We start from the raw sequence: 11,662 nt of genomic DNA, 5'->3' as shown, positions 1-11,662 counted from the left end.
CATCCTGAACTCTACTCGTAATTATGGTAATCGAAATTCAGCATATTCAACGGGTGGACTGTAGGCTCCATCCCTCCATCATCATTGAATTCAACAGGGATGCTCGTCAAAATTTGTAGGCAGTGATGGTAGAAGACCTTGATCTCCCAAAGAAATGTCCCGTCTTCTTGCTCAGTCACCTTATATCCTTTGCTCCACCAAATGAGCTTTCCCTGATGATACTTCTGTTCTAAATATGGGTGTTCTAAATAAGGGATCAGATGACCCATCAACCTCTATCACGATTTCCTTGCAGATGTTTGATCGATCTCGCCTAGACCTGCAAGGCAGTCATAGCATTAGTGCAATCAGAAATAATAAGGTTTAATCTTATTAAGATTAACCTTATTTTTAAATTCTACCCCCTCAAGGTCAGCTAACAAAACTGTGGATTTATTCTTGCCTAGTCTAACGATCCTATAGGGCCCGTCCCATTTAGGCTCTAGCTTGCCTGGAAATAATTCACGTCGTGCGTCATAATACAGAACAAGCTGTCCTTTCTTGAAGGTGTATTTCTTGGCTTTAAGGTCGTGTAGCTACTTCATTCGGCGCTTCGCCACTTCTTGGTGCAATAAGCTCTGCAGCTTAAGCTCATCTAAATGTGCCAGTGTCGTCAAGCACTCAAAAAGTGCGTCTTCATCACTCAAAGAATGATTGATGGCAAACCGAATAGTCGGCAGCTCAATCTCTAAAGGCAAGACACACTCCTCCCCATATACTAACTTGAATGAGGTATGGCCAGTGGCTCGTTTGAAGGTCATATTATAGGCCCACACTGCCACATATAACTTTTTATCCCAATCCCGTTTCTTTTCCGATACAATTTTGGATAGGATGCCCACAAGCTGCTTGTTGGTGCTTTCAACTTGCCCATTGGCTTGCGGGTTATATGGGGTTGTCTTGTTATGCTTGATTTGCCAAGTCTCTGTCAAGCTTTTGATCACCTTATAATTCAGGAAATGGATTCCGCGGTCCGACACTAATTCTTTCGACGGACCAAAACGGCATATTATCTGCTCTAAAAGGAAAGTAGCAATTTCTTTAGCATCGTCTTTCCTTGTTGCACGTGCTTCTGACCACTTTGTGAAGTAGTCAGTTGCTACAATGATGTACCTCTTTTGCGTAGTCGATGATGGAGTAATAGGACCTACAAAGTCTATTCCCCACTTCTCAAATGGAAGTATCGCCATAATAGGGGTAAGTGGTCGTTTTCTATTCTCTCGACTATCATGTCGTTGACAAATATCGCATCTCTTGACATATGCAAACGCATCCTGGAAGATGGCAGGCCACCAATAACCTGCTCTTAAAGCCTTTTGTGTTGTAAGCCGTCCAGCAAAATGGCTGCCGCAAGCAGAATCATGGCACTCTTCCAAAATGAATGGCATCTCGTCAGGCATCACACATCGGCGATAGATGTCATCAATCCCTTGCCGATATAATGTACCTGCGATCAAGGTAAACTTTAACGCTTGCTGCTTAATTTTCCTTCTCTCAGCTTTAGATAATTCGGATCCTGCCTCTCCCGTCGATAAATAATGCGTTATTGCAGCATACCAGGAGGGAATAGATGCCGTATCTATTTTGAATAACACCTCCATGTCACTACCTTCAGCCACAGATTCTTTCGGCTCCCCAAAGTCCACAAGACATTCCACGATGCCTTGCAACCTTGGTGGCTTACTATGGATTTCATAATCAAATTCCTGCAAAGTGATTAACCACTTCACTAGACGATCAGGCGGCTGTAGCTTATTCATCAATAATCGAAGTCCCTCCGCCTTCGTATAAAGCACGACTTTCTCATAGAGAATATAATGCCTAAATTTCTTAGTCCCAAAGACCATCGCTAGACACAACTTCTCCATGTAGGTATAATTGATTTCGGATACCCCCAGCTTCCGGCTAGCAAAAGCAATCGGGTGGTACCACTTCTCTTCCCAAATTTGGGCTAAACAGTAGCTGATACTCTACATGGTGGCTGCCGAGAATATATAGAACACCTCATCTCTTTTAGGTGCTTTTAAAACGGGCACTCTTGCTAGCTCTTGTTTCACATCCTCGAATGCTACCTTACAAGGGTCACCCCATACAAACGAACAGCTAAAGGACAATAAATTTGTAAGCGGCAACGTTCTTTTTGCCAAGGCGTTTATGAATCTACGGTAGTAACCAACCGAAGACAGAAAGCTATGAACTTCTTTTGGAGTGCGTGGTTGACCCATGGCAACTATAACTTTGACCTTCTCGGGGTCTGTCGCAATTCCTACCGAACTGACCACATGACCCAACAATAGCCCATAAGGTACTCCAAAAACACACTTCCGTGGGTTTAGAGCGATACAAAATTGTCTACAATGCTCAAAACATTTTCTTAAAATGATCAGTTGCCTTTCTCTCATGGTGGCGGCCCCTAAGTCATCAATAAACACCTTCAACTCTTCAGGGGATATGTCACCGAATATCTTATCTGCTGCTCGTTGCCACGAACCAGGCGCATTGCATAAACCAAAGGCCATCACATGGTACGCAAAAGTACCAAATACAGTAATAAAAGTTATTTTCAACTTGTCCTCTTCTGCAATTGCCATTTGGTTATATCCTGCAAAGCAATCCATGAACGAATATATTTCCCTACCCGCTAATTGATCCAAAATCTGGTCAATAAATGGCAATGGGTAGTAGTCCTTAACTGTCTGCTTATTCAGCTCTCTAAAGTCTACACATAATCGGATTTGATTATTCTTCTTCTTTCTTATCACAACCGGCGAACACCATTCCGTGTGTTGCACAGGAAAAATCAAACCCGCTTTTCGAAGCTTCTGTAACTCTTCAAACAGCCCGTCCCTCAGTTCAAAAGGCATACGCCTAACTTTTTGTCATACAGGACGACTGCCCTCTTTCAACGGAATTGTATGAACAGCAAGACTAGGAGGAATGCCTCTCAGCTCATCATAACTCCAGGCAAAAATATCATGGAATTCCTGAATCAAGGCCACATAGTCCTCCCTTTCTGCTGTGCTGAGCATAGAACCTAATTTGATTGGCCGCGAATCATCAGGCGTACCGAGGTCTAGCTCGATAACATCTGCATCTCTTATATGATCTTGGACCTCTATCAGCTCGTTCAAAGTGATCTGATAAATGTCCTCCGTGGTGGATCCCTCTTTAGACTCATCACTCGATGATGTCTCACTGGCAGATAAATCTTCTAATGTCTCCAATTCTGTAGAAGATAGAGGAGCTCTCTCACTCTGCGGGGACTCAGGATAAGCATCAACCACCACACGCTGGGCACCTCTACCGAATATTAGCCGACCGACGGGTATATCTACTTGGCAGTCCGCTTGCAAGATCCAAGGTCGTCCGAGTAATACTTGGTAACTTGGACGGCCTGCAAAACGAATCACCCTAAAGTCCAACAGGCATTCTACATTTGCAACAGTGACATGGACCTTAGTAATGCAGCCTTCCGGCTGTCTCAAACTATCATCTGCCATTCTGAGGATTGTGGAGGTATCTTTCTGGATCGCAAGACCCAACCTTTCCATCAGTTCAGAACTCATAATGTTAACAGATGATCCCGTGTCAACAATGGCATAATCTACTAATATCCCATCGACATAGGCTGCAACCCTTGGGCAATGCTTCTCAGCATGCTCGAACCAGTCATCACCAACTCCTGCAATACCCAAAGGTTCTATGATATAACCGGTACGGAGGATCTTTCTAAATTCCTTGCGTACTCCTGGGGAAAGCTTAATACGCTGCAGAAGATTCACATCCGGCTTGACTTCACAAAGAGATCTCGCCAAATCGAATTCATGATAGTTCGATAGAGCTCGCTTTTCATGCCAAACCATTCGCTCTTTAGGTCGCTGAACCGGCTTTATTGCCTCTTTCTTAACTTTCACCTTCTTCTTTGGTGGTTCCTTATCGGCTTTACTTTCCACGGGCTTCAAAGGTCCCCCTTCCATGGCAGGATCCAAAACTTGCGTTCCTTTGTCGCCTTGTTTAGGGTTTCTGTCGACAGGCTTATCCTTGTCGGCTTCTCTACCCTTTTGACCTCTTGTAAGAACAGCTCGCAGATTAGAGGTTTCAGCATCATTAACGCGTACAGCCTCAATCAAACTAACCCCACTCCCACTGGGTAGCTCCTCCACTGTAGTCTTTGGTCGTTGAAGTATTTGTTTAGGCCCATCTTCTCGCTGGGAATCATTTCCTTGCACACGATGATTAACAGGCTCTGGTTGCCGACTACCTCGCTGGAGGGAACTGATCTTACTCCAGCAAGTAGCTGCTAAATGGCTGGATTTTCCACAGATGTCACACTTAACATTTGGGCAATTTCTTGGATAATGTTGCCCACCACACCATTTGCAACTAAACCTCGAAGGTGCACCCTCATCTGGGTATCTACTTCCTATCAAAATTTGTTGTTTTTTAAGGAAGTTGACATCAACGACTATTTGCTGATATTGCTCCGTAATCATGTCGGTATAATGCTTCATCATTTCCTTAACCTGGCCAAGAACATTGGAAGCGCTCGACTCATAGCCTTGGTCATTACCATGTCGTTCCATCGGCCTAACAATTCGATTAGGCACTGGTTGTTGAGCCACAGGCATGATATTAGAATTGACCGCCTGGCCTCCACCATTTGGAGCCATTTGACTGCCCGTAGGCATCGACATGCTAGGGGGAGCTGGTAATAAAGGGACATTCTGCATCATGTTCCCTCTCCCATTAGGGTTAGCCATCTCTATCCCTTGGCCACTACTGCCATTGGCCATCGCCACATTGTTTCCCAATACTAAACCCATATTCAAATTGCCTCGAGAAGCATAGGCTGCTTGTAGTCGGGATTCCACCTCTTGTGCTCGTGTAATGGCAGTATCTATATCCCCCAAGGGGACACTACTCAACTGCAATTGGATATTAAAGTCCAAACCATGTAGGAAATATTGCAATTAGGTAGCTGCAGGGATAGGAATAGAGGTGTCCAACTTACGGAAAACCTCTTTTATTTTCTTTGCATAAGCACGAATATCCTCGTGTGGTTCTTGGCGGGTCACGTTGAGTACACGCAACCAATATTGCCCACCCCTTTCAGGGGCAAACTCCCTTCGAAAAGCTCCATAAAATGAATCAATATTCAATATGGTTCCGGCTTCTAAACCATGATACCATATGGCAGCTCTTCCTTTGAGAGTCATATTGAAGAACATCATTAAATGTCCTTCTTCTTGAATGCGACAGTTAAACGTCAGCTTTTGAAACTCCCTAATGTGGAGTTCCGCATCTTCCTCAACTAGCCCATTAAAAATGGGTAGTGGGTAACCTAGAGCCAGAAAATCCGTCGTTCCTGCTGGAATTGCAATAGGCTGCACCATGACGAGGATTGGATTTGCACTAGGAATAAGGGACGGTGGGGTTACACCTCCCGCACTTGATGTAGACTGGCTTATGGAAGAAAGGGGAGCACTCGGGCTTCCACCTTCTCCTAACTTACTGCTTGTGGCACCAAGACCACTAGATCCACTCCCTCATAAGGGTTCAGCACCGCTACACTTAGGGGAATATCTCCTAAAAATTTCAGCATGTCGCCTAGCTCTATCGTCTTTCTCTTGCTTTTGGATTTCTGCTAGACGATGCTTATCGATAAATAACGGATCAATCACAGTATCCTTAGGCATAAACTGCTAGTTGGTTCCTAGACAACCAGGATTCGAGGACCGCCACTTTTAAGCGGCTCCCAGCAGATGCACCACTGATGGAACCTAGAACGGGCCGGCACTAGCTCGTACATTAGCCGGACCTCTATCACACGCACTCAACAACCCCACGGCCTCGCGGCCAGGAGCGTTGATGACACATACATTGCCTTCTTAGACATCTTGCGTTTGTATTACGTCGTTTGTAATCCACTCTTCTCTCACCCACTACACCTCAGAGGGAGTCCCTTACACATTGCCTAATGGCACGAAGCACAAACATAGGGGATCCTCCAACGACTGAATGCCGCCACCCCTCTGTGACTCTCCTACACCTTGGGGATTGGCCCCTCGGTGCGTCGCTCAACATATAAACATTTCGCACAAAATCCACTCAAGGTACCATTTAATCGTATACAGGAATGTACCATTGTCCTTACTTCTCTTTCCCCTAGACCCCACGACTAGCCTATGGCTTAGGGTGTCCTATCTTTCACTCAACGTGGGTTAAGGTCCTAATGAAAGCAATTGCTGTGCATCCAGGATTTCTGATACCTCTAAATATTTCCATGATTTATGCATATTTTGGATGCTAAGTGCTCAAACAATTATAAAATCAATATTGTGCACATGTGGAAAACATCCTTTCAATGATTTTCAACTACCGTTCTTATGCGGCGTTGCACGTACCTAGCACCGAGGAAACCCTCGTGCTACTAGGCTCTCATTCTATAATTATTCACCGACCTATATGGCATGCAAACAAAAGCCAGTAATCTTTTCATCATTTTACTCCGCATTTAGACACATTTTAACTACTCTACCCTCCCATCGATCAAATGTTACATTGTTGCATAGATTTATAGGGCATTTCGCCATCATTTTATGTGTAAAAAGCGGGAAAAACACACTAGAACAAGAAGGTGGGGTTGAACTGAGACAAATCCTCATGCTTCAGTCCCCACAAACATTCACAAACATTGTTCTTAATTTTCATTAATTTTCCCCACCCAAAATGTATTTTTCCCCTATTTTTAGTGTTTTTTCTCTATTTTCCTTGTATTTTTCCTTATTTTTTGCATTATTTTATTACTAAAAATTCAAAATAGGTTATGGGCTGTGGCCCTTAGTTCCTTCTTGCAACAAAAATGAAAATTTAGTTGGTGTTCCTATTTATTCTTCCATTTTTATGCCCAAAAACATCATTTTTTCTTGATTTTCCATATTTTACGTGTTTTAGTGTATTATTTTGAGTCACAAGATGCATGTTTTTCTGATTTTCTGATTATGATCAACAAATACTCATGGAAAACAACAAAAAAACAATTTTTAGCCCACATGAACAACATTTTATCAATCAAAAGCCATGAAATCTCAAATTTCCTTTGAAAAAATTGAATTACCGCTTATTTGCGTGTTTCGGGTTTCATGTCCATGGCTGCAAATCTGAAAATCAGCAGCACTTCATGCTCATGACGATCACAAGTCACCATTTCCAGCCCGCGGAGCAATCCGATCGATGCTGGACAAGCCTCCACCATTCTTTCTTCTTCTTTTCTCTTCCCACATGAACTCCCCCTTAGAAGAGAGAGAGGGAGGAGAGAGAAAGACTGATTTCCTCTCTCCCTCTACAGGCTGCCATTGACTGCGTGGAACGGAGCGATACGGAGCGCGGAAGGAGTGCAACACCTTGCTGTGCTTGGTTTAATGGCTTGCTTTGCAGCCAACATGTCGATTTGTGGGGGGGGCGCCGTTTTTTTCGGCGGCTCTTGATCAGCCGCCGCCCTCCTCCTAAATCATGTTTTTTTTTTAAAGGGGGGGTGCCCCTTCACAAAGGCACCCCTTCACTTCTCATTTTTGGGCACCTCCCAATTTTTGACCGGCCTTTTGGCCCTTGTCCCGTTCCTCTCGCATACGGTGTCCGAATCGCGATCTGAAAATTTCTGTGAGCTCATCTCGGCATCCCGCACTGACTGATAGCTCCATTGACTGCCACAGGCACATGAAAAAATTACTAAAAATCCGCAAGTGTTGCCCGGACGTCCTTAGAGCACTTTGACGCTTAAAATCGTCCTAGGTCGAGCCACCGCCTTTGACGTTGAATATTTTTCCCTTGATATTCATAATTTTTAGCTATTTTTAAGCACTTTCCGGCACCAAAATTCCGCTCTCAATCTACTTTATTGACTTTGCATAGTCCAAGAGTAACCATACCCACAGTGAGACTATCTGAATGCATTTCTACTTTCTGCATTCTGTTGTACATTTCCAATGCATCATCAAATCTTTGTGCCTTGATGAGAAAGTCAATAACACAATTGTACGTGAAGCTAGCAAGCTCACAACCTAGATCACTCATGTGATCAAACAGTTGCAAAGCCTACTGAATGTGTTCTTGTTAGGTATATCCTCCAATCAAAGAGCTCCACGTCACAACATCTCGATTGGGTAGTGTATAAAAAATAACATGTGCATCTGGTAGGTTTCCATACTTGGCATACATGCCAACTAGAGCATTACAGATAAATTCCTCTTGCTCCAACCCCCTCTCCACTATACTGCCCTTGCAGAACAAAATGCAAACACAATGACTAAGTATGTACAAAGTAGCAAATGTCACACACAACTTTTTGGTGGATTCCACACCTCGGATGCGCAGCAGTACAACATCCACCCCCTCTGATCCTGCGCATTCTCCGAATGGGCCAACTGCACATGATCATTGTCGTCAAGATCCACGAACAGATCAATCTCTTCATTGTCTATTTCTGGTATATCAGCAAGGTTATCTGTCATATCATCTGTCTCTTTTACTGGAGTTTCTTCTCGTTGCTCTTCTCTTGCAAATTCTTCCAATGCATAATCCTCATCATCTCTTTTCTTGAAAATCTTGATTCTTTTTCCTGCAATAGGCACTCTAAACACTGTCCCATCCAATTCTGTCAGCTCATATGTTGCATTATCAAAGACATGTTTGACTATGTACGACCCAAACCATCTTTTCACCATCTTTCGAAGTGCAGTATGCTGATTTTCAAGGCTGCTATCAAAGACTAATACCCAGTCTCCCTCTTCTATTGCTCTAGGCCGCAAGCGATGCCTGCTGTCAAACCTGTCCTTATTTCTAAGTCTAGCAACCTTCAACCTATCAATAGCTAGCTGAATATCCTCTGGTCTTCTCTCCAACTGTCGGATCCAAAGAGCTAAGAGCTCCTTTCTCGTCAAATCCTCCTGCCAAGGTAAAACAGACCAAGTCAAAGCACAAGTCTCAGTCGACATAACCGGTTTTTGACCATACATCAACTCTGCGGGCATATATCCTGTGGTAACACTGTGAGTCATACGATCGGCCCACAAAGCAAATGGTAGAAGTCTCAGCCATTCTCCAATCCGTCCTCTGCATGCTTTGGCTAATGCTTTCACTATCGGTGGATGCCCTCTTTCACTCTTTCCATTTTCCTCTGGATTGTATGCTGTGGTTAGAGCCAACTTGATTCCTAGTTGAGAGAAAAACTCCCTAGCTTCATCTACATCTAATTCACCGTGATCTGCAGTGATCTTACCCACACAGCCGTACTTGCAAAAAATTTCTTTCAATAAGAACTTACACACTACACTAGTGGTCTTCGTTCTCAAAGGTCTACCCTCAACATGATTGGTAAGATCCTCTCTAGCCAAAACAATATATCTCATCTTCCATAGACCCATAGGCATAGTAACCAAGTCAACTACCCACTTATAATGAATGCATAGTGGATAGGTCAGATGAAGCTCATCTCGATGATGCACTACGGAATACATCTGACAATATCTGCAAGTCTCTACAAAGCAAGAAACATCTCTGTATATGCCTTTCCACCAATATTTTTCCTTGATTTTCTCATAAGTAGCCCACATTCCTCTATGACCAGCCCAAGGACTCTCATGAAACTCTCTCATCACCTGTAATTGGGTCTCTTTTCAGACAACCCGCAAGGGTAATCCACCTCTTTTCTTCTGGTGCTTCCAAAGAAATCCGTCCTTGAGAAAATAACCATAGGATTTTCTCCTAATCTTCTTGAACTCTTCATCTGCCCATTCATCTCTTTTGCTTAGTGTACTAAGGTACTTGCCAATCTGCAACCAATCTTCAACATAGAGTTCTTCTATGAAAGCCACAATATCATAGACATTACAAACATGATTAACCATAGCGACTGAAATTTTTGCATCATCCTCTTCTGCAAGTAGTGTCTATTCATCATCATATCTGGCTCTAGACATCATATCTGCCACTAGATTATCCTTCCCTGCTATGTGTTTAAATTCTGGATTTAATGACTTGATGTATGCGATCCATCTTAGCATAGCTATATCTGGAGTAGAGCAACTCGTAATCATACCTATCAATGGCAAGTAATTTGTCTCTACCACAACTGGGGATCCAATAAAATACTCCTTGTCACATTTGAGAGCCGTAAAAATTCCCAGTAATTCCCTCATGATTTGCGGATACCTCTTCTGTCTCTCGTTTAGGACTTTCGCCCCAAACCTTCCATCTACATCATCTTGACTCACAGCCCAACCTATGCCAATTGGACTAGTGTCAACTGTCAATACAATAGGCCTTCTGCAATTATAATCCGCTTTCCTGAGAGTAGGAGCAATCTGCAATAACTTCTTCAATTTTCGCATGGCTCTAGTGTGGCTCTCATCCCAATAAAATTTATGCCCCTTTCGAAGTAGCTGATATAAACAATTAGCTATGTGTGCAAAATGGGGTATCCAAATCATGTAAAACACACAAGCTCCAATGAATCTCCGTACCTCTAAAGTAGTAGAACAATACTCCATAATCTTTCCTATAGCACCCACCTTCGCAGGTGAAGGTTTCCTGTCATAATACCCACACATATGTCCAACAATGACAACCTCATTTACTCCAAAAACAGATTTCTGCCCTGATAGTTTCAAGTTCACTTCTTCTAACCTGGCCAAAATCTTTTCACAAGCTGCAATATGATCAGCCACAAAGTATCTGCATCCATGCTCATTTAGACTCTCATTCTTCTATTCTTCTGCACACCCCTTAATGGGCACATCATCCAAGAAAGGCATGGTAAGCTGAGGTATGTACTCACGAATGACCTTATGCATGGCATTCATCATATGCACAACAAAATTAGTAGCACCTTGAGGCAAGGTATACATCCTGACAAGCCCAATAGGAGTTCTCATAGTGGTTATGTCCCTGCTTTCCAAGGCCAGCTGAAACTGTTCATATCCTGAATACAAGTCACCTAAAGAATAGATGGCACGTCCAGCAAATGCTTCTACAAACTCATCCACAACTGGACCTATACCAACATTCCTGATAGTAACTATGTTTACTAGCTGCATGTTCTGTATAAATCGGAGAGTACCATTCTTCTTTGAAACCGTAAACCACCTATTTGAGTATGGTGCAGATGACGGCTCTAGGATTCCCATCCTAATTTTCTCATTCAACAAGTCAACTAGCTTTGGTAGGTATGCCCTAGGCACTGGAATAGGTCGGAGGTTCCATGGAATATGAGGAATAGTAAAGATCATTATAGGGACAACAATATCCAGATTCACACATCCAATCTCATGTGAGAAAAAAGCAAACCCCCTTCCATGTCGCTCAAGCATATCCTGAAAGCATTGCTTCTCTGAGGGTAGCAAGAAATCACCATTTCCAATTTTTAATTCAGCAAGAATCTCTCCTGAAAATTTATGGCCTATATGCTCTAGATTCCTCAAAATTGGCTGCTTGGCAGCCCTCTCTATTTACTGATCACTGTCAGGTGGAAGCGGTCCAGCTACCGGATTCACCTTCTTATCCATAGTCTTGTATTTCGTGTCAACCCTGGCTTCATTATGATCCTCTGCATTACTCAAATCTTGCT

Source organism: Lygodium microphyllum, chromosome 11, assembly GCF_053477565.2.
Source record: "Lygodium microphyllum isolate KBCC chromosome 11, Lygodium_microphyllum_v1.1.10, whole genome shotgun sequence".
NCBI lineage: Eukaryota > Viridiplantae > Streptophyta > Polypodiopsida > Schizaeales > Lygodiaceae > Lygodium > Lygodium microphyllum.
Note: the sequence above shows the minus strand (reverse complement) of the source record.